The 23156-nt window shown below is 43.1% G+C and overlaps 1 protein-coding gene across 8 annotated transcripts in view; it reads left to right on the top strand.

Moving 5' to 3' along the window:
* The window catches only part of LOC138262021 (ATP-dependent translocase ABCB1-like), a 920359-nt gene that overhangs the window by 398286 nt on the left and 498917 nt on the right, over nucleotides 1–23156 (top strand). The gene's annotated exons all lie outside the window — the stretch shown is intronic.

The following is a 23156-nucleotide window of genomic DNA, read 5'->3' as shown; positions in this document are numbered from 1 at the left end:
GTCTATTGGAAATGTAGTACATGTTTGTATGTTGCTTAAGAAAGATTCATTTTCAATATTTCAGAACAGGGGCAATGTGGAAAATCACCTGAAAACAGGAGGGTCACGCTGATTTTTTCTTCTAAGTCAGTTTACTAGCTACCCTTTCACACCACACCATACTCATCTGTCCCTCTTTTTTGGCTTGAGAAAGACTGTCTGTTTGTTGTGAAATGTTGTAAAAATGTTGTTTCATTAATTTCCCTCTTGCAGGTTTAGCTATTTTACAATATGTCTCTAATTATCAAGCCCAGATGCAGATTTAACTATAGTCAGAGCTCCATGTCCACCACAAATTGGAGGTGTTTCATTTTTTGTAAGTTCTCTCTTTGAGAAAGTGCCACTTTTTGTGTGGTCATCTTCATTTCTTGACGACTGGTGCTGCTAGTTATTTAAATCTCTACACTGGGGCACTGCTAACCTGGAAGGAGTGATTCTGCCCTGACCCCTAAAACATGTTGAAATTGTCTAACTCCTAATTGGCATATTTAACTTTCCCAAAGGCCATAGTATATGGTGCCCAAAGTAAGTCCATGTTTTGAAAAGTAGTCCATGTCTTGGAAAGTTAGGTTTCACCTAGTTACCACACCTCTACTTTTCCCTCCATTAGAGTGGCCATGCAAATATGTTACAGGCCTGCCACAATAGCCTGACAGCTGCAGTTTGTACCAGCAGACCATCTTGTCAAAATCAATCCTTTTTGACAGCAGAACACTTTCCTTTAAATATGAATAATTCACTCCATAAAGGATTAACATCATACAAGGCAGGGTGCATGGTATTTAAAAGAAGGGCAAGTAGAAATGTAAGGTTAACATGTCTCTATGTGACTAAAACCCAAAAGCAGTTTTCAGTTTAGCAAGACTAGCTGGCTCCTAGAAGAAAACATGGGGAAGCTGCTGCAGAGAAGAATGCAGTAGAAGAAGCACCAAACTCAATTTGACTGGTGATGCACTTCTGAGACATGGTGAGCAGTTTGGTCCCAGTCTCTTCCTGGTTCCCACAGCAGTGTTTGGCCAAAAATGTTTTAATTCCTCAGTTGTGGGATGTGGTCATTTGGGCATCTTTAGCGCCACAACCAAGGGTCCAGAACTGGGGTACACCACTTAGGGGTGTAGGACTTACTCATGCTGGGTCCAGATGCAGGTTCAGGATGTTGGGAGCCTTTTGTGTCCCTGCGGCTTTGACTAGGAAGTCATCAAATTGCCCTTGGAGTCACTCTGGTAGGTCTGGGTTCACAGGTAGATACAGGTCTCATCAGCAGGGCTTGCCTCTGAGAGTTCAAGGCAGACACCAGGCAGTAAACTAGTCCTTTCAGGTACTGCAAAGCACTCTTGCAGAGTGCACAGCAGTTCACAGCATGAGGCAGTCCTCTAAGAGTCCTTCCACAGGTACAGGAGTGAACTGAAGAGTTGGTGTCTGAGGTCCTATTTTGTGCCTGGGTGACCACCTTCTGGAAGGTGGGAGAAGCTTCTAGACAGTGACTTTGAAGTGCATGGAATTTCCTGACTCCTCTGCCCTAGCTTGGCGCTGACAGAAGTGACACTGTGGAGTTGATAGATCCTTTGTGTGAAGGCAGAATGCTCCCTATTCAGTTGCAAGTGGAGCTGTGCTCAACTCCTCTTCCCATCCTGCCAGCAGATGGCTCATGCAGGCACACACCCAATCCCTCTATTGTGTGACCGTCTGGGAGAAATTCACAAAGTCTAACTGACATTTACATCTAGTCAAGTGATCCAAGAAAGGCTATAAGCACGAAAATACCAAGGGCAGAAAAATGCAACCTTTCTAAAAGTGGCATTTTCAAAATTGTAATTTCAAAATATGACTTTACCGTTAACAAGGATTTTTTTTACAAGACATGAAATGTTTACCTGTCCCAATCAGGGTTAGCGCTTATGAATAAGGACTTGGCTATGTTATCCCATGGGAGAGGTAGACCTCACAGTAGTAAACAATTACCATGACATGTAAAACACGTAAAACCTAAACATACATGTCCAACCTTTTAATACTAATACACCCCACCTTATAGGCTACCCAGGACCAACCTTAAGGTGACTTGTAGATAATTCCAAGGGCAGTTATGGCTTGGCAAGATTTTTTTTTGTAAGGTCAACATTCAATTGTAAAACCGCATTCAGGCTGTAGCGGCTGGCCTTGGACATGTTTTAAGGTGCTACTTAAATGGATAGCATAATACGTGATGCAGACTCACCAGTAGGATAATAAAATGTAATGTGTTAATACGGTATAAGCAAATTTAAATATGTTTTAGGAGAGTGAGAACAAGCACTTTAGCACTGGTTAGCAGAGGTAAAGTGCTAAGACCAACAAAAACAAATTCAGCGAAAGTGGAGGGAAAAAGGCAAAAAGTTTGTGGGTGAACCTGCAGAGAGGGCCAGGGCCAGCAGCCCTTATCTGTTACACACGATTATCAAATGCCTCCTGGACAAGCTCCTTGTTTTGACTTCCAAGTGAGACAGACACAAAGCCCAGTAGGGGACAGTTGCGAGCTAAATTTGCTTGGAGTGACAAGAGAGGCTGCTCATTACACTGACTACTCCTCTAGATGAGCACACAGGCTCTGTACAAGGATAAAAGGGTTTCTCCATTTAAGAATTAGTGAATGAGGGGCACTATGGGATTGTTTGCTGTATGGCACACATGCACTTCTTTAAAAGTTGGTAGGGCGGCCCTTATGAATTTTTACCCTTTTGGTTAGGGATAGGCCAAGGGCCCAACCCACACATAACCTACTGCAAGGCATACGTATGGCACTCCAAGTCACCTTCTTCAGAACACTGCTGGGGAAGAAAAGAAGAGGACTGAAACAGCTGTCTATGACCTTAGAGGAGCCATGAAAGACTACCCTTCTTTTGTCCTCCCAGTCAGGCACCAAACCCAGTGGGGGAAGAGCTGCTCCTAGAAGTTGCTTGGAGTGTCTACAGAGGAGGGGTTGCTCATTACCCTGGCCACATATCTCGCTAGGCATATAGGCTGTGCACAAGGGGAAAAGGGTTTCTCCATTTTGGATTTAGGGCCAGATGTATCAACAAACCACTTTGTGAATCTCTAATAGCGATTTTTAAGACATCGCTATTTCTGATTCGCAAAATGTTATGTATCATATTTGCGATTCGGTAATAGTGATTTCTTAAAAATCACAAATGCTATTACCGAATCGCAAATTGTGATTCTGAGCCCATTAGCACCTATGGGACTGTAGGCCCATATTTGCGTTTTTCTTTGCATTTCCCAAATAGCGACTTCCTAACTGGAATTCGCAATTTTGTAAATGCCAAACCCCAGGGTGCTGGGGGCCTAAGGCCCCTTCTGCTGCACCCCAAAAAGTTATTTGGGACATGTAAGGCACACTCAAATGCCAAAGGGGCATATGTGCGTTACATGTCAATTTTAAAAATGCATTTTTAATGTATTTTTTAAATTTGCACATGGTTACCACCAAGTTTGACTTGGTGGTAATTGTGATTACTGAATGCCAAATTTGCATTAAGGAATTGCTTGATACATGTGGTTTAGAAATCGCAAATAAGGATTCCTAATTTGCGTTTTTTTATTTAGAGAATCGCAATTTGCGATTCTTTAAACAGGGTCACAAATTTAAGGAATCGCTATCTTAGCAATTCCTTAAATTGGTGTTGTGAATGCCTTTCATACATACGGAAAGCCATTTTTGCATTCGCAAACAGGCATTCACACAGTTTGCGAATGCTAAAACGCTTGATACATCTGGCCCTTAGAGAGTAAGGGACAAAGTGGGATTCTTTTCAGGAGGATACATAAGAACTTTGGAAAAACTACTGCAAGGCAGAAGTATGGCATGTCTGCAGTGGCCACAAACCTCCCGTGCCATGCCCACTCAAGGTATCCTTTCAATACAGCATCCCTACCTTCGAGTCCGGCAGCAGTAGGGGTTGTGATTTCTCAGTGGTTTAGTGGCAACAGTGGCAGCACGTGTTGTTCAGTCGTATCCAGTTAAAAATGGAGGTGGAATTGGAAACAAAGTGAGTTTTCACCGCCCCCCCATCTGCCAACTCAGAAGTGGAAGTCGGACAGACACATTTTGCTGGGTGGTAAGGCTCATCCAAATCTGCACAGCAGAAAGGGTTGCTGGGGTCCCATCGGCATCCACTTTTGCCTCTCCCCCTGTAGACTCAGGTGGTGTTTCTTGGCATAGACAGCGGTTCAAATGTAAGCTTTCAGCTATGAGACTTTACTACATCAGCCGGACGGGTTTTCAGTCACAAAATCACTAGTGGGACCATTACCGCCAACATCTAAATCAGGCCCATAATCTCAAGGAAAAACATTCGACCAGATCAATCTTGATTGATGTCTGCTATCCTGGCTTCATCATGCTCAGACTCAAATCTCCCCTAGGTCCCGGTCTACTGCGACCACTGTCTGCCATTGGCACTTTCTGCATTTTGGCACTATTTTCACATACATCTTTCAAAATTCATATAGCCATACCCTTATTAAATTTTCATCATTTTAGTGTAATTTTGCGTATTGCATTTTCTTTAAGTTAATAAATTGAAGTGTGTTTTATTGTGTTGTGTTTTTGAATAATTAACTGTTTAGTATGTCTCAATGCTTTACACAATCTCTTTAAACTAATACTGTGTGATCTGTACCAAAGCTACCAGGGTTTAATCTCAGGTTTAAATTAATGAAACTTTTGACTGAACTACAAATTAATGACGTTATTTCTTGTGTTGACTTCTGTTCACCCCAACTAATAAATTACTTCCTCACACTTTCCCAAAATCATGATCTTGGATTTTTCACGTTGGTTTTCAAGTTATTATTTTGACAGTATACTTCGAAAGCCAGGGGCTATGCTTTCAGTGTCTTTGAGGTGCAAGCAGAATTATTGATAAAAAAACTTTAAGCAGAAACAGGACGTCACACTTTCCTACTTTCAAGATTTTATTAGCTTTGAGACATAACCCTAGTACTGAAGTATAAATTGTACCCTAATGGAGGTTTCACTCATATACATATGTCCAAATATCACAAAAAATTTCATAGTCCAGATTTCATGTGTATAACTAAATCTATGATGACACACTCTAAAGGACTTCACAACCAACAGGGCTTGTACATTAAAGGAAATTCACACACTTAAGTAAACCCTCATAATGTACCCTGGACACTATATGGTGGCAGCACCTTAACAATCGGAGAAATAGCGAGCCTTAACCCCTAAAAATAAGATGTACGCCAGGTGCCCAGTACAACGTGTAGAGGATAAATGCTTTTAGCACAATGATAATACATTTTCAAACCCTTTTAGGAGAGGACCACGTTTTTTAACAATCAAAAATGCACCTGCCCATAAAGTTGTTAATATTTAAACATTCAGTATCAGAGTCTTTGATCACCATTTAATAGAGATACAAAATAACCGCAGGACCTCATTGTACTTCAGAGTCTGTGAACAAAAATCTCAGATTTTTAAGCTCCTTATTTCTGGAGCAAAAGTCTCTCCAGGTCACTTTTCTAAAGAACTGAGAAACATAGGATGGAGCCTCTTCAAATGTAAAGTGGGGTTCCTATTGGGACCTCCAAAGGCAATGCTATTCAGTGTGGGTCCCCTGTTCTTTCTGGTGCACCACTCTCATGGGCTATATGGGGCTATTTTCCAGCCTGATGCAAGTATTCTGAAGCATCTGGTGCAGGCCAGTAAACATTCTCTTATGCTTCCTATTTTTGCTTTTTGACAAGTGCCTCATTGATCATTTTCTTGCTCATTCAGGTGCTTGTCTATTTGTGAGGCACCCAGGTAAGGCTGAAAAGTGGAAGCCAATTGCTTTGGATGTTACAACTGCTGTCTACTCTGCAAGCCCTACTTCCTAGCACTCAAGTGCACCCATGGTGGGAAAATCGTCTGCCCCTGACTCAGCTATCACATGGGGGAGGTGCTAATCTTTCTCTACTGCTTCCCAGAACAATGGCACCAGGAAGGTCAGAGGTGCAAGCCCCCTGTCATGTCTGAGATGGAAGATTTCATCCTCCTCTGCCATTCTGATCCCCCCTTTGTAAGCAGATAATAGTGATGAGATTGATGTGTTTTATTCTTGACTAGTTTTTCGCAGGGCATAGGTTTTCCCCATTGGTAATCAAGCTGCAGAACGGAGGAGCTATGGACACTTCCTATGCTGTAGTCTCACTGGGGCACATGCCTTTCTTGCGGAAATTTCAAGAAATCTGCTGGATCTTTGATAGATTTTCTTTTCTTGCCAGCCTCCAAGACCCACCAGCAACTCTCCCTTTGGGGGAAGAAACAAAGGCTGATATTTGTTCTGGCACAGTTGTCACTTTTCAGATGCAAGCTCCAAATACCACAAGTGCTTGTTTAGCATCTCATTGCCTCTAAAATCTTGCAGATTTTACTCTGGAGCTTATATTTAAACTGTTCTCCCATTAATGAAGAAAAGTTCAGGATTCTGCCCCTATGCCCGTTCAGTTCATAGCAGTCTCCTTGACCCAGGTCTTCAACCTGCATTATCGGTGGTGGAATGATTTTTCAAGTGGGGATGCTCTCCTATAATGTACCATCACTAAAGCATGCATTGCACTATGCCTGCAGTCTGCAGGTCCAATGGGTTTCTCACCACTTTCCGGGTACTTTCCTGAGTGAAAGTAAAGACAAAAGTGTGGTGCTGAGAGGGTGAAGGAGAACAAGGGTGCCTAGTCACAAGTATTCTTCCCGTGAGTGGACTACTTTGCAAATGACACAGTCACAGATAAAGAGTTCTGGGAAGCTTGACATCAACATATTGGTTTGATTGAACTGTCATGGACTGAAGGTAGTGGTTGGATTGCACATCAAATTTTCATGGTCATCAATGAGATTTGTTAGTATAGAAGTTAAACTACTGGGGTAGGGAACTGATAACACTATCTAGGCCCGAGTAGAAGAAGAATAAGGGTTGTCATTTAGAAGAACACAGAGTAGGGCTAGGGTAGTCTCAAGAAGATTTATACATTGCTGTTAAACACACTTTGAACATTTCAACCCTGTTTGTTGTTCGCATTGGTTAAAACAACAAAAGAATACTTGCTTTTGCTGCTGTACGTAGTTGAAAAGAAGATCTGATTCAAAAGACGTAATTGAGCCAAATAAGAAAAATTGATGCAGATACATGTTAGGTGCTTTATCACTTATGTTTGTAATAGTATTAGTGATGTTGCTAATAGGAGCATTTTAACTACACATTCTGAAGAGAAGCAATCCCCTAGTGTTACTCTGCAAACTATTGGTCCTCAAGACAATAATAACTATATGTTAAATGAGAAAATATTACACTTAGACGACTTTAGAGAAGGTTAATCAGCAAATGTATATTTTAAATTATGTGAGTACGTTAAAATGATGAATGCAAGGGACTGTACGTTTGTACACAGTTACCTGCTTCGGTGTCAGAAGGTATCACATATCATCAAATCCTGTTAACCTGGTATTTCTTGCAGTCTGTTGTTAAGCATATTTTACAATGAGGGAAGTTTTTAATATTATTTCTCAAATTATGATTTTGTTTTACCAGAAGTTCCTTTGGTCAAGCATTTGAATAAGAATCTGTACTTTAAAGGAGCAGAATTTGCAGGGAATTATTTCTTTCCAATGAAACCATTAGATGCTGCACATGGAAATAGACACAAATTGTTCAATTGCTGACATTGAGATGGAATTCTGAAATTTAGTTGAGGATCGAAGGAGGGAACTAGAAACTAAATCCAAATCAGATAAGAATCTTAAGTCGCAACATCAGTGGAAGAAGGGGGAGACAGAACATCAATTGCAAGGGAATTTACCCTGTTTAACTTTAGATTGGCAGCAATAAGGGTAGCTGTCCAAACATATCGATCAGAGCTATGTAGATCCATTTTTCATACAGAAGAGTGATTGTGAGCATGTTTTGATGTCAGAGGAAAGGGTAAATTATTTTTAGATGGAAAAGATCCTGTGATCCCTGGAGAGTATTTTATTCGTAGACAGTATGCATATTTTAAGTTGCAAAAAAGGATGGCATGGTACGTGTAATGTAGTGATGGTGTTTCCAAAGATGTATCTTCTGGAACATCTTGAAGATCCTGTGTGGAAGACAAAGCATAGAGGTAAGCAAGGAGCTAGTCAATCAGAAATAGTGAGAGATATTTTTGGTGTATTGATTCCATAAGTGGGAGTGGTTTTGAATGACCTAAAGATTAGAAAGCTGTCTACGATAGTAGATAGGTTAGGTATTAGCACAGCAAATTCACTGTTGTTGATAAACACAGAGATGGTAGCGATAAGATCAATGGTTTTGCAAAATTGTCTTGCACTAGATTTGTTGCTCGCAAAAGAGGGCGGTGTCTGTTGGATTTTGAAAGTTCAACAATGTTGCACCTATATTCCGGATAAAATAAGGAATTTCAAAAGTATATTCAGAATATGTCAGGGTTGACGAAGGATTTGAAAGAGTAGGAAGTGACGTGTATGGGACGCTACTAGAGATGGATTTCCTGCTATAGACAGATGGTTTGGTAACCTAGGAAGTGGAGTTGTTCTTTTTGTGTTGAGGCCATTGTTGGTAATTTCAATAGTGGTAATAGTTTTGTGTATTGGATATACAATGTTTCATAGAAGAAAAATTCAGAAGGGTCAGAAGAGGAAATGAGCAGCAGTTGAGCTGGAAGATAGACAGTGTTAATATTACAATGACAGGAAGCGTTTGAAAGACGCAAGGTGAAAGCTGTTTAAAAAGACAGGTTTTACAGAGTCTCATCTGAGAATGAAAGGGGATTTATAAGCACTCTAAAAGTCATCAAAAGGAGGGTTGAGAGAGTGTAGTTTGACCATGCCACTATGCCTCTTAAACATGAATGAAAGGAAGTCATCTTTGGTGGTCACTTTCCTGGTGGTCACATTTCTGCATAACGTGAAGAGATGTGTTCATTTAAACGATGCACTGCAATACATACAAATAAAGTGCACAGTTGGATGTAATTTTTAAGTAAGCTGCATATAATCATAATTTTGAAAGTATGTTATGTTGTAATGTTTGTGTTTTCACTAGCTTGGCCACAATTATTTGACTTGGTCTACCTTTCAACGTGAAGTTGCTTTTGCATGTTTTTCTCTGAGTTGAAGGTGTCAGGTTCTGAGATCAAATTAGTGAGAAGCCTATTGTGTTTCAGAGCTAGTAAGATTTGCGAGAGGTGCCACAAGCACGGAAGGAGTAACCTGGAATGAGGGTTGTTGCTTTTCTGAATTTCCTTAGAAAGAGAGGGCATGCAAGGTCGTGGAATGTTTCAGAAGTCAGACTGTCAATTAAAAATGATTTAAAGATCTTTTGCAATGATGTGGGCTTTTGAAGAACCAGAACGTAAAAGTGTGGTTTAGCCACTGAAAAAACCTTAGCTGAGAGCGGACCTTGCTGATATATCTTTTAGACTTAGATTCTCATGTGGCTTCATGGTGCTGCACCTCTCTTAATGGAAACTTCTACAGAAGTTCTGTTTGTTGAGTCTTCTCTCTGAAAACGTTAGTATTAGAAAAATTAAGAACTAGATTAAATGGGCAGGCAGGAGAATATGATTTTAGAATTTAAACATCAGTCTTTGTTTCTGATTTTCTGCATTATCGCTATTGAGATACTTGTCTTTTACATGCTTGTGAAGTTTAACACAGTGCCACGCTTTAAATCTCCTTTGGTGATTGTGTACATTTACACTATGGTTTTGAGACTCATTTAGGGAAGTTTGACTTTGAGTCTGTAATTAAGCCCCTTGAAACTTTAAGATAATTTCTGAGACTTAATATGTGGCTCACTGAGTTACACTGCAATTGCTCTGAATAATTAGACAATTGGAACTGAGAAGAAAACATTCATCAGATCCCAGATTTATAGACAGGGCCCAGTGCCGCCTCACACTGTTTTACTTTCTCTGCTCTACTTTCCCGAAAAATCACCCCTTGACATGCAGTCAGGCTCACAAACATGTGGGTGTAATTTTTTAATGCCTTCTCAAGGGCAGGCCTTAAAGTGAAGTTTGGCTGTTTTAAATGGGCCTCCCTGAGTTTTGCTGGACATGTGTCAAATTTTTGACACTGGTCCAGCAAAGTGACAAAACTTTGTTAGAAACCTGTATTGGAGCTTTAATAACGAGCGTCATGGTACGCTGTATTATAAATACAGTGCTATCATGATGTTGATAGGGGGGCGAAGGGCGGTGCAAGCAAACTGGCACATCGTGATCAATACGCCAGTTTGTTGTAAACAAGGCCCTTCGTTTTATGGCTGTAGTGTAGTGTAGACTTCCAGAAATTATGCGTTGACACTACTTTGACAGTTATTCGCCATTTCTGGCAAATATTTACTGCAAATGTGTCGTTCACATAAAAAAATCACCTCAAATGCCTGGGTACAAAAGAATACAAGCAGTTTTTGCTCATTGTGCTTTTATTTTTGTACTATTTTTTCCCATGAAATGCATGACAAATTTGACGCTAAAATATAGTGCAAAATTACGGATTTTCATTTCACACAACTATGCATAATTCACGTACTTTTGTGAAATTTTGCTCAATTACCCAAAGCAAATTAACAATAGTCACCCCCCATATTGGATTTTTTTCAGCTATTTATAATGATAGCCTAAGTCACTCAACTCCAATACCCTGACTCGGGTGTGACTTGGCTTGGTCTGCAAAGAAAGGATAATTGTTTAAACTTGTCCTTAATGTCACTGTTCTGAAATGGCCTCATTATCTTTTTCTCAAAGTACTAAAGCATTAATTTTTGTCCTCATCACAACCACACATTATTCTTGTTTCTATTCAGACATGTTGATGGATAACTAGCAAGAAAGGAGGAGTTTAGAAACCATATTCATTATTAGTCGAATATTGCCGTGGATGTTCGCTAGGCTATATGTTTTGTTATAAAACCCATCTTCGTATTCACACGCACGTCCAAAGTAGATTGTTTTCGTTCACACTAAACACAATCATTTGCTTATCATTTTATTTTTTATGTCTCTCAAAAGCGTGGCACCTTAAGCTATGGGATATCTCTACCCAAATCGGATACATACATATTTATATACATTGTGATTAGACTAGCTTGTGATGAGACCCCTGGAAATTCAATGCTGCACACATGAACTGGCTTTTACATACCACTTACTATCGCTGGATTCTATTTATCAGCGTAGTACTTTAAAACGCCTCTTCTTTGGTTGGTGAGTTTGTTTTTGATGGACATGTAAGTAATGCACGAATGTGTCAATGAGTAGCTAAATGGATGCATAATCAAGTATGAGTAACATACTGCATGCTTATTCGTTGACCGAGTGGAAGGAAGAAAGGAGCCTATGAGCCACCCGTTGTTTCATTTGTGCATTGCCAAGCCATACCTAGTACCGTTGTCAATGCTTTTTAGTTCTGCACACTGTATGTAAATAATCAATGTGTGAAGGACTTTTTTCGACATGATTGACTGCTCAGGTGAGGTCAACAAAACTAGGCTTCGTTTCTCAACAGGAAGAGCAGACACAATATTGGTTTTAATAGGCCTTCGGACAGCATTCACGAAGACATACAGGGATTTGCAACTGATTTCTGACTACTGCAAACCTAAGTTAGACATTTTGCAAGTGAGCCAGAATATGGGTGGAGAAATATATATATATATATATATACACACATATACACATCTGAAATAGCAAAGAACAACTGAATGAGATGCTGGAGTTGAAGTGCAAAAAAAAAGGCTGTTAGCATATTGAAGAACTTTAATTTCGCATTACAAAGTATTGAGAAGTTCCATGGTTACTGAAAAAGGCAGAATGCTACGGAGACATTCTAACAATTTGCATTACATGGATTGTTATTAAATTATCAATTTGAAATAATATGTGTTAAAAGTTGAAAGTTGTTTCTAGAATGGCCCACTGGAGGGAGCCAAAAACAGATCAAAATTGTATCAGACAAAAAAAGAAAAAGTTTCTGACCGAGTACACAGGAAGATTTCCGCATGGCTATTCGATTTGTGCTGTTTGCATGACATTTGGGTGTGCACACAAATTGGTATAGGGCTGGTTTACGACTAGGCCTTGTGCTTAGCCTCTGTGAAGAATTGGATTCTGACCTGCTTAATTCTAGATTGTGTGATTTGAGACCACTAGTATTTGGGCCACCGACAGGAATCCCACTAATTGAGTCTCACTCAACCCTAAACATCTGGTAAAAGGGTGCTGAGTGATTCCTGCCAATTCCAAACTAACATAATGAGGCCAACTCGCTGCGTAGCTGCTTTTACATGAGCCAACATGCTTCCACATGTACACAAGTGTGCAGGAATACTTTCTAACTTTGCACTACCTAAACACAGGTACTACAGGTGGGTCCTTGAAATAATTGATTGCGGCCTGTGGCCGCAATGTAATTTAACTGAGCAACCAAAAACTAAGCTCCATTCCTTTTTGACTAGAATGTGACTCTGTAATGCTTTACTGCAAGTTTGTGGTGGGTTACTCAGTGCTTAATTTGTGCCGATGTTGTTCTGTGGTTGGCACTGGCACTTATTTGTAAACACTGGCACTTGGTAATGAGAATCCACTACATGGTGAGCCACACTACATGGTGGCGCTTTGTGTGTAATTTTTAAGTGCAGTTCATAAGTGGAGTATTTAAATGTTTAATCAGATTTAAACCTGAAGTTTAAAGTGACAATGAGTTGGCACTAACTGCAATGGACCAATGAGAAATACCGTGGGGGCTGGCACTAAATATTTTGCAAATTAAGCACTGGGTTTACTGTATTCACCCCTGGATGAAAGCTGTCACAAGAACCTCATTTTTGATTGCCTCAACATACAGATACATTTAACATGGTTTTCCCTACCTGTAAAGAGGTAATGAGCACAAATATGATATTAATTTGGTCATATTTGCTCTCCTTCATATAATTTGGTTTCACTATCTTTCCTTGAGTCGGCCCCTAATGTGATTTCACTTGGCTGGCTAATAGGTAGATCAAAGTCCACCCCAGACAAAATTCCCACTTTGATAGGATTATACCCTTTCTGTTAGTGGAAGAGGGTGGGGAAGAACCATGTATATGCTGAGTAATGAAAATTTCACTGACAAACCTGGACATGCTCTTTCCACAAGGACAATACGTGAACAGGCATACTCTACTGGCATCACTCACAGCAGGGCTACCATTGAATTCTTAAAGTGACGGAACCAGTGTTATTGTGTCGGTTAGAATTGGAGCTAAACTGAGGGAGAGATCTAACAGGCAACCATTTCAATTTGCCATTTTCAGAATTACCTAGGATGATGAGTAAGGTGGTGCAGGCGTGTGCCTACCCTCCAGAACTCTCCGCTTTCACATTTAAACAACTACAAAAGGAAGACATTTTGAGAAGAAGAGGGACCCACGGAGATGAACGACAGACATTTGTGAATTAAACCTGTTCTCAAGAGCCATCTCAGCTTCTACATCCTGGCATTCTGTTGGACCCCCTGCCTCCAGGGCCAGTGGCACTGGATTCCCCACTCCCTCTGGGAGAGTAGAGGGTGCACTTTCTGTGGAGTCTGGAGGACCGGGTTCTACTGGAAATTTGGTGGACCAGTTCTGACTGTAGTTGCCATGTTAAAGGGTACCCTAGTTGGATCCAAGACAAACAAATGGTCATTGATATCCAAGGTATTGGTCTTCTTTTTGACAGTATTGTAACTTTCCTAGAGACACTTTGGGCCTCATTACAAGTTTGGTGGGCGGCGGAGGGCGCCTGCCAAACTCGTTAGGTCAGAAGACCACCATTCTGGTCTTCCACCCGCTGGCCCTATTATTAGCTTCCCACTGGGACAGTGGTCAGAAACAGCATTTCCACCCATTGGCCCAGTGGCAAACTACCCACAACATTGACGCGGGCTCGTGATCGAGCCAGCGGCAATGTTGTGGTGCGTCAAAAGCACCCATCGCGCTTTTCAAAGCCTGTAATTCAGGCAGTGAAAAGCGAGACGAGCTGTCCATGGGGGCCCCTGAATTGCCCATGCCAAGTGCATGGTCAGTGCAGGGGCCCCCTTGGGGACCCCGGGACCCCGTCTCCACCAGCCTTTGCATGGTTGTGGAACCGCCATGCAAAATCTGGCGGGCACAGGAGTCATAATCCCCAGTGCTTGCAGCTTGCAGTGCTGCCCTGGCAGATTAAGGCCACCGGCACCGCCAGGCAGGCGAAAAAGAGCCAGTGCCAGCGGTCAGACTGTGGTGCTTACGCTACAGTCATAATTGGCTGTCGGACTGCCGATTTGGCAGCGGTCCGACCGCCACCGCAAGTCTGGCGGTCCTAGGATCACCAGACTCGTAATCAGGGCCTTTATGTCCATTTAGGTAGTTGGTTCAGTAATGCAAAGGTATTCTGTTTGCAAGCTTCTTGAGTATTCAACACTACCATCAGGTTGTCAATATACTGGATCAGGACTGAATTACAAGGCATGACCAAAGATTCCAGATTTTTCTTTAGAATCTGATTAAAGATTAATGAGGACTCAGTGTACCCGTGTGGGATACGGCACCATGGTAAGACCCTGCTTCCGAGCTGGAATTCAAAAAGGAACTGACTGTTGTTATGCAACGGTATTGAAAAGAAGGCCTGACTCAAGTTAATGAAAGTGAACCACTCAGCCTCACATGGAATCTGAAACAATATTACAGCTGGATTTGGTACCATGGGCCAACAAGGAAAAACAAGGTCATTTATTTTTCTAAGGTCTTATACAATTCTGTATTTCTCACTTGGTTTCTAAAGATCCATAATAGGAGAGCTACAAGGACTTACCATTATCTTTTGCAGAATTCCCTGCTGTATCTTGGACTCAATTACAGGAGTTATTTCAGCAATCGTTTCAGGTGTCAAATTATATTGTGTCGTTCTTGGGAATTCCCCATCAGGTTTTACAGTGATTCGGAGAGGTTCTACACCTTTGATCAGTCTGATATTTTGTCCCGAAAAATCCCACACTTCATGTTCGACAGGCTCTCTCAAATCTGGTGGCAAATCATCCACAGTTAGCAATACCAGCATTATGCCACATCATTCAAGTTTCATTACTTATAAGCAGCATCTTCATCTTGGGATTGCACTTTTATTCCATCTGGAGTACAGATGATAACACAATTCATCTTGGAGATTAGATCTATTCCCAAGAGATTCATTGGACTATGATCACATACTATGAACTTGTGCTCATCCTCCAAAGATCCTATCTTCACTGACACAGGGGCAGTTATTGGGCTGACATTTGTTTATTGCAGAATGGGTAGCATCATTATAAATCAAAAATGATATGGGGCATCCACTTCACTCTCTATAAATGGTATGTTCTAGTCTACATCTAAGGCTGCCCCAAGTACGCAGTCCTCCTCCCCACACAGGCACCGTCAGGCTGACTGATCGGAGCCATTTCTCCCGATTGAATCAAACAAGGGATACTGATGAAGCATGTTATTATATTGTGTCTGATTCACATTCATTCTCAGACCCTGATTCATATTTATTTTAAGTCCAACAGCATTTGGCTGTTACATTGGAGGTTGTGGAACTTGTATTATTAGTCCTTGAGGTACATTACAATTTTGACTCCTAGGTTCTTGCACATCCTATATCTGGTTAGAATTACTATTCTGTGAAGACACAAATCCTGCAATTTGGAATTGATTTGCTGGATTTAAACAGCATTCTCGCTTCCAATGTTGCATCTTATTTCACAGATGGCAAGGAGTTATTGTATTTAGGCTATTCCCCCCCCCCTCCTTCCTGTACCAGGATCTACTGGGGCTTCGTGAACTCTACCTTGCATTGTATTCTGTGGCAACTGATATACACCTTGCATTTTACCAGCATTGTTTATAGCTAGTTCGTTGGGCTGCTTTCATCTGGGCAAGCATCAGTTTTTCCTTTACCTTTTTCTGCTTTATCTCTATTTTGTCATGACAATACTCTACATTTTATATGAACATCTTTTGATTGGCTTCATCATAAATGTAGGAGACATGATTCAGTATACATACACATTTCGTCTACAATATATAATCAGATAAAGTTTTATATGTGTTTTTTTCTGTTTCTTTAAAGTCAAAGAAGTGCCAAATACATTACATTATGTCATATAACAGCATGAGATTATGTTAATCTGAGCCTGTCTGTCATATTGATATAGGTAGGTTAACCTGTAGTTTGTGGTAGCCATTAGATAACTACTTATTACTTGTTTTTGAATTAACAATCATAACATTAACAACCTAACTGTCCATTCTATGGGATACTGTTCAAATTTTTACTGTAGAATCTTTCTCTTGTCAAGCATGTTTCACAATACATCCATTAGGAGTGGGGCGCTGATATGTGTCCGTGTGAGAGGGGGAGTAGGGCACCATCACCACCTAAATTGGGTAATCAAAATTCTTGTTGAGCCAGCATATCACTGCTAGACTGGAATCCCGACACATAACCACTGGTCATTGTTTAACACTGGTCCTCTATTGTGTTTGGCTGAGAAAGGGACTGTGCCCAGACTCTGTATCTGAGTCGTCATTCGGCCGTTCCCAGGTGCCCAACATCTCCAACCAAATCCCTGGCAATGGTCTCTTCAGTATACCCCTGGCATCATTCCTGATCAGTACTCTCTCCTCGGCTCTAGCCCATAACGTGACCTCTCTGGTCCACTTTGGTAAGCCCAGTCCCACTGATGATCTCCACTGCTTCGCTATGACATATCCGGCCGATATGCTTCGCTATGACATATCTAGCCGATACCAGGGCTAGATCCAAAAACCTATAGCCCACCTTCTTGGGATGTGGCCTAGCAAATAGGCCCAGTAAGCATGTGTCTGTTGTGCACTGGAGGGTACATCCTAAAGCATCATTGAAACTATTAATGACTTCTTCCTAAAACGTATGTATCACTAGGCATCAACACACCATATGTACAAAACCTGCACCAATGTAAGGACATCGTGGGTATGGTCTGGGGTCTCCCCTATATATAACCTGCAGTCTGTGTGGTGTTAAGTATGTCATATGTATGTGGTTAAATTGAGTATATTTCAGCCTGCTATTCCTAGATGCTCTTTGCTAATAGGCCAACACCTTCTGCCAATCTGAATCCGAGATGCTATGTCCCAACAGTGCCTCCCATCATTACTAGTGGTTTCTAGACCGTGTATATGAGGGTCTGGTAAAGCCATTTTATCACGTGTCTGGCCAATCTCAATGTTAAGAGACAGTGCAGTACTTGGTGTGTCTCTGGCTCCCGGATAACCTCTGGCCATAGTTTCTTAAATGTATGCTTCAAGGCTTGATAGGTTTGGAATTTGCCCAGAGACAACCCAAATTGCTTAGGTCAGCCAGGGGTAGCAGGACTCCTTGCTGGTAACAGTCCCCCACAGTCTGTATTCGCACTGCGGTCCAAAATGCAAGCTGAGTACTAAAGAATTTAGTAAGGGGGTCACCATGCAGAAGGCCAGCCAAGGGTAATGCCCCGCGTATATTAAGTTCCCTAGGGAGCGGCAGCAGCACCTCCTCAAACATCACAACAAAACCTCAACCAGCTGAACGCGATGAGGGAGAACCACAGCTCCACTGAGCAGCTTCACCAGCAATGTCGCAGGAGTAGCCATCAGCCTCTGTAACCCCAGCTCATTTAGGTGTGAACCATCCAACCACTGAGCGACCAACAGCAGTAGTGCCACCATATAGTACAGTCCAAATTCTGGAACACCCAGGTCCCCCCACTGGTCCCTGAAGAGCCTCTAATGAGACCCTGCTGCAGCCTGAGTCCCTTATTAGCTCCTGCAATAGGGAATCCAGCTGTCGGAACCACGACACTGGGATCTTGACCAGTAGATTTGTAAAATAGTATAATAGTCTGGGTAACATGATCATTTTAGACAAGGAATTGGAAGTTGGAATGGGAGTTTTAATGATCTCCAGAATCGTACACTGGAGTGTAGTGCTCCGAGAGAGGAAACCCGATTGGCATCCTGGAGGTCTACCACAGATTGAAATATTCTGATACTCAGGTATTTGAATGAGGAAGGGGACCATGTTAGGCCCCGCAAAAGCAAGGAAGGGTGCTCTGCGTCCTGGGACAGTGAGAACAGATATGTTTTGGCTACATTCATTTTTAGGCCAGAGTGTCTGGCAAAGGTTGACAAGAGGGAGATCACAAATGCTGTGCAGTTATCCCCCTCCCTCAGATAAAGAAGCAGATCAACAGCATATAGGGATATCATATGTGATTCACCTTCCAGGGTCAGTCCATGTTCGGCAGCTTGCAGTCAAAATAAGGCTGCCAGTGGTTCAAAGGCCAGCGCAAATAATAGGGAAGACAATGGGCACCCCTGTCTGGTGCCCTTGCTTATCTTATATTGAGATGACACCATGGAGCCTGTTTACCCATGCATCACCAAGTCCCATTCGTAACATGACAGCATAGAGGAAATCCCAGTTAATGGAGTAGAATGTTTTTTTAAGATAAATCGGCATCAGTGTAGCATGTGGGTAACTGTTAAATTCCGTGTGATACTTGACTTAAAACAACCTGCAAAGGTTCAGGAAGGTATTCCTCACCGGGATAAACCCATTCTGATCCGAGTGCTCCAGTGCCCGCATGTGTGGCATCAGTAGTGTGGCAAGGACCTTGTTCAAGATCTTAAAGTCCATATTCAGCATGGAGAGTGGGCAAAATGCTGACACTAGGGCACCCAGCTCAGAGGTCTTAGGTAATGATATCACTGAGGCCTCTCTCATGGAGTATGGTAATGTCCCCAAGGTAAACAAATCTGCATATACAGCTTGGAGTCTAGGGGCCAGTTCAGACAAAAACACAGCATAGAACTCTGATGGCAGCCCATCAGGGCCTGGCGTTTTCCCCTTAGCCATCTCTTTAATGGCCACTCAAATTTTGTGTACCGTCATCGGACCGCCCAAGGTTCTCTGTGTCTCTTGGTCCACTGTGTAAAGGAATGCGAGACAGTAATTCCATTATTTCTGTTCCTAACTGTGATTCCGGGCTAGAGTAAAGTTTTTTGTAGTATCTACAAAATGTGGTGTTGATATCAGGAGGGGAGTAGGCTATTAATCCCTCATCTGTCTGTATTTGTGTGATGGGCTTACCCCTTGTTGGTGAGTTAACTAACTACACTAACAATTTCCCAGTTTTTTCCTACTAGTCATGGGCCTTAGCTAAGTAATCCCTATAGTCCAGACAGTGCAGGCGTTCTAATACCTTGTGATATTCCTCTCTAGTTTCGCTATATGAGGTATCTACAGCATCCCCGCCCCAGTTTGTTATCTAGGTCATGCAGCCGAGTTTTCAGTGTCTTGAGCTCCTCCTCCACAGCCCTTCTGTCTCCCACATTCTACGCTTTGCAATGTCCTCGGGACACCACCTTAAATGCATCCCATTCAAGCAGATCAGAAGAAGCTGTTTCCTTATTAAAGTGAAAATAGTCTGTGACGGATTTGTGTAGGGAGTCCCGGAAGGGGGTGTCTTCTAGCAGCAACAGGTTACGTTTCCACAGAGATCTAACCGGTCTTTCCTGCACTGGACAGTATTTAAGTAAGAGGGGATTAGGGTCAGATATTTTATGCCCCAGATACTCCATGTACAGCATTTGGCCTCCGTAGGAGGCTGGTCTGGTGTGTGGTGGGTAACCAAGGTACTTACACCTTATACCAGGTCCAGATATCCCCTCTTAGTGAAGTGTAGGCGGTGTCTAGAAGTCAGGCTCTAGAGGCAGCTGTGGATGAGCAGCCAAGGCCTATCTAGGAGACATGCAAAGGTCATGCAATACCACTGTAGTCACACAGCACTTACACACATGAAAGAAAACACTCAGTTGTACAAAAATAAAGGTACTTAACAAAATACTAGACAGGTGACCCACCCCTAGGAGGTAAGTAATACATGAAATATATACATTAGCAATCAGAACTGGGCATAGAAAACAGTGCAAATACTAATAATCAATAATTACCCTAAGGGAAGCACAAACCATATACTAAGAAAATGGAATGCGAACAAGGTAGCCCCATCTAGGTAAGTGAAATGTGCAGAGGGGAACTGGGGGGATTAGAAAATCACAGAGGCAAGTAACACAGCACCCCCAGCGACAGGAAATGCCGAAGGAAAACAGTGGATTTGCCCCCAAACCCCCCACAAGGAAGAAAAGACTAAAAAGAAGACACCCAGAGAAGGCTGCAAGAAAACCAGTAGTGGATTCCTGAAGAAAGAAGACTTGTGAAGAGAGGGGACCAAGTCCAGAAGGTACAACAGAGTCCAGTGGGGGCAGGAGCCCCTGCCCACCACACTGAAGATGCAGGAGTTGGTCGATGGTGAGGAAGAACAGGTCAGCACTGCAGCCCAGAAGCTGGAGAAGAGGTCCTGATGGATTCATATGGAGTCCCACACTGGAAGGAAGATTGCAGACTGGGGTCGGTGCAGAAATTCCATGAACAAGCCTTGGCAAAGGCAACTTCTCAGTTGGAGGAAAAGAGGTGCTGCCAGGGGCCAGCAAGGCCCAGGAGGACTCAACCAAGGAGGGGGAGTCACATGGGACCCTCAGCATTGCAAAGAGTCCAAGGGACTCTTTGCAACACCCACAGGAGCCCCCACAGGACGAGGACACAGAAGATGCAAGAAGGAGCCCACGCAGCACTACAGAAGAGGATCCCATGCTGCAGGAGAATCACACAGGAGGCTGGGATTTGCAGGAAGGAGTGCTGGGGCTCGAGCTGCACATCACTAGATGATCCCTTGGAGGAGACACCAACAAGCATTGGCAGCTGCAAGAGACGTGGTGCACAGGGGTACCGTCCTGTGTGGGAAGGCAAAGGCTTACCTCCACCAAAGTTGGACAGCTGGTAGAGGGGACCAAGAGGACTACTCCAGATATAACCACCTGTGATGCAGAATCCACTCAGCTCAGCAGGTGTGGGGAACCCCGCAGCAGGTCATCACTTTTTGTAGGTGCCTGCGGTTTCAGGGAAGTGACTCCTTCACTCCAAGGAGAGTCCTTCTTCTTCTTGTGTAGGCTGAAGAGTTGCAGTCTTCTGAGGATACACGCCACAGGAACTGTTGCAAAGCTGGCAGGAACTTTGGATACAATGTTGCAGAGGAGTCTTTCTCGTGGATCTGCAGCTTGTAGGTTCCTGGAGTGTCCATTTGCGGTTCTGGTGGCCAGAAGTTGAAGCAGAGGTTGCAGAGGAGTCCTGTTGGAATCTTCCAAGCGGAATCTGAGGACCCACCCCAGAGGAACACCCTAAATAGCCCTGAAAGGGGGACTGGTCACCTAACCAGGTAAGCACCTATCAGGAGGGGGCTCTGATGTCACCTGCCTGACCTGTCCATTCAGATGCTCCCAGAGTTCCCTGCCCATCTTAGAAACAAGATGGCAGAACGCAGGGTCCCACTGGAGGAGCTCTGAGCACCACCCCTGGGGTGGTGATGGTCAGGGGAGTGGTCACTCCCCTTTCCATTGTCCAGTTTCATGCCAGAGCAGGGACTGGGGGTCCCTGAACCGGTGTGGACTGTTTTATGCATGAAAGACACCAAATGTGCCCTTTAAAACAAAACCAGTGGCTTGGGGAGCCAGTCACACCTATTTCCAAAGGGAGAGGATGTAACACCCCTCTCCCAAAGAAACTCCTTTTTCTGCCTTCCTGGGCTTGAGCAGATCAAGCAGCAGGAGGGCAGAAACTTGTCTGAGGGGTGGCAGCAGCTAGGGCTGCACGGAAAAGCCAGAAAGGCTGGTGGTAGTAATGCTGGGGGTCCTCTAAGGAGCCCCCAGAGTGCATGGAATCATACAACCAATACTTGCAAAAGATTTGGGGTATGATTCCAACTTGTTTGATACCAAACATGCCTATGTTCGGAGTTACCATTATGTAGCTGGACATAGGTAGTGACCTATGTCCAGTACAGGCATAAAATGGCGTCCCCGCAGTCACGAAGTCCAGGAAAATGGAGCTTGAGTTTGTGGGGGCAACTCTGCTAGTGCAGGGGTGCCCTCACACACAGGTACATGTACCCTGCCCTCTGGGCTAGGAGGGCCTGCCATAGGGGTGACTCACAGTGACCTGGTGTAAAGACCAGGTACTTAAAAGGTGCACATACCCTTTCATGCAGGCTGCAGTGGCAGGCCTGCAGAACACTTTGCATGGTATCCCTATGGGTGGCATAATACATGCTGAAGCCCATAGGGATCCCCTGGTACCCCAATGCTCTGGGTACCTATGTACCATATACTAGAGACTTACATGGGGGTACCAGGATGGCAAATGTGGGGTGAAAAAGGTTCTAGCAACCAAGTCAGAAGGAGAGAGCATAATCACTGGGCTCCTGGTTAGCAGGATCCCAGTGAACACAGTCACACACACAGGCAACAGGCAGAAATTGGGGTTAACCATGCCAAGAAAGAGGACACTTTCCTACAGCCTCCCATAGGTGTAGAGCTTAGGAACATGTCTAATCTGGTGTGTAATGTATATACCAGTGAATAATAGGAATATTCTCACATCTGGCCATGTTGTATTCCCCAGATTTCTGCCAGCTCCCAATGTTTAAGACATTGTTACAAGCCCTCTGATAACTTACGGGTCGGGGTTCCCAGCAGCGGTGGTGTAGATTTATCCATTTCAGTATTTATCACACATTTAAAGTTCCCACCAAGGAATAGGCCTCTGGTACCCATAGATGCCAACGGGGCAGACAGCTTATGAAAGAATGAAAGAAAGTTAAATGATCCTGATTTGGGGCATGAACACCCCCCAATGTAATGTCCTTGCCCCTCAGCCTGCCTCTGACTAGCATATGTCGTCTCTCCTGATTGGTTATGGTGTTTATTTGCTCAAAAGGAGTATCAGCGCTGTTAGACTGGGCATCCGTGGCATGGTCTCCCCTACCCTTTTGCCTCTGTTTCCCAGATTGTTGATGTGTGCTGGAGTCTGTGTTTGCTGTTTTTGTTACTCTGAGCACTTTATCACTGCTATCCAGTGCTAAAGTGCAAGTGCTCCTATACAAAATGTGT

The sequence above is a fragment of the Pleurodeles waltl genome, chromosome 10 (genome assembly GCF_031143425.1).
Source record: "Pleurodeles waltl isolate 20211129_DDA chromosome 10, aPleWal1.hap1.20221129, whole genome shotgun sequence".
Lineage (NCBI taxonomy): Eukaryota > Metazoa > Chordata > Amphibia > Caudata > Salamandridae > Pleurodeles > Pleurodeles waltl.
Note: the sequence above shows the minus strand (reverse complement) of the source record. Positions and strands in the feature narration are given on the sequence as shown.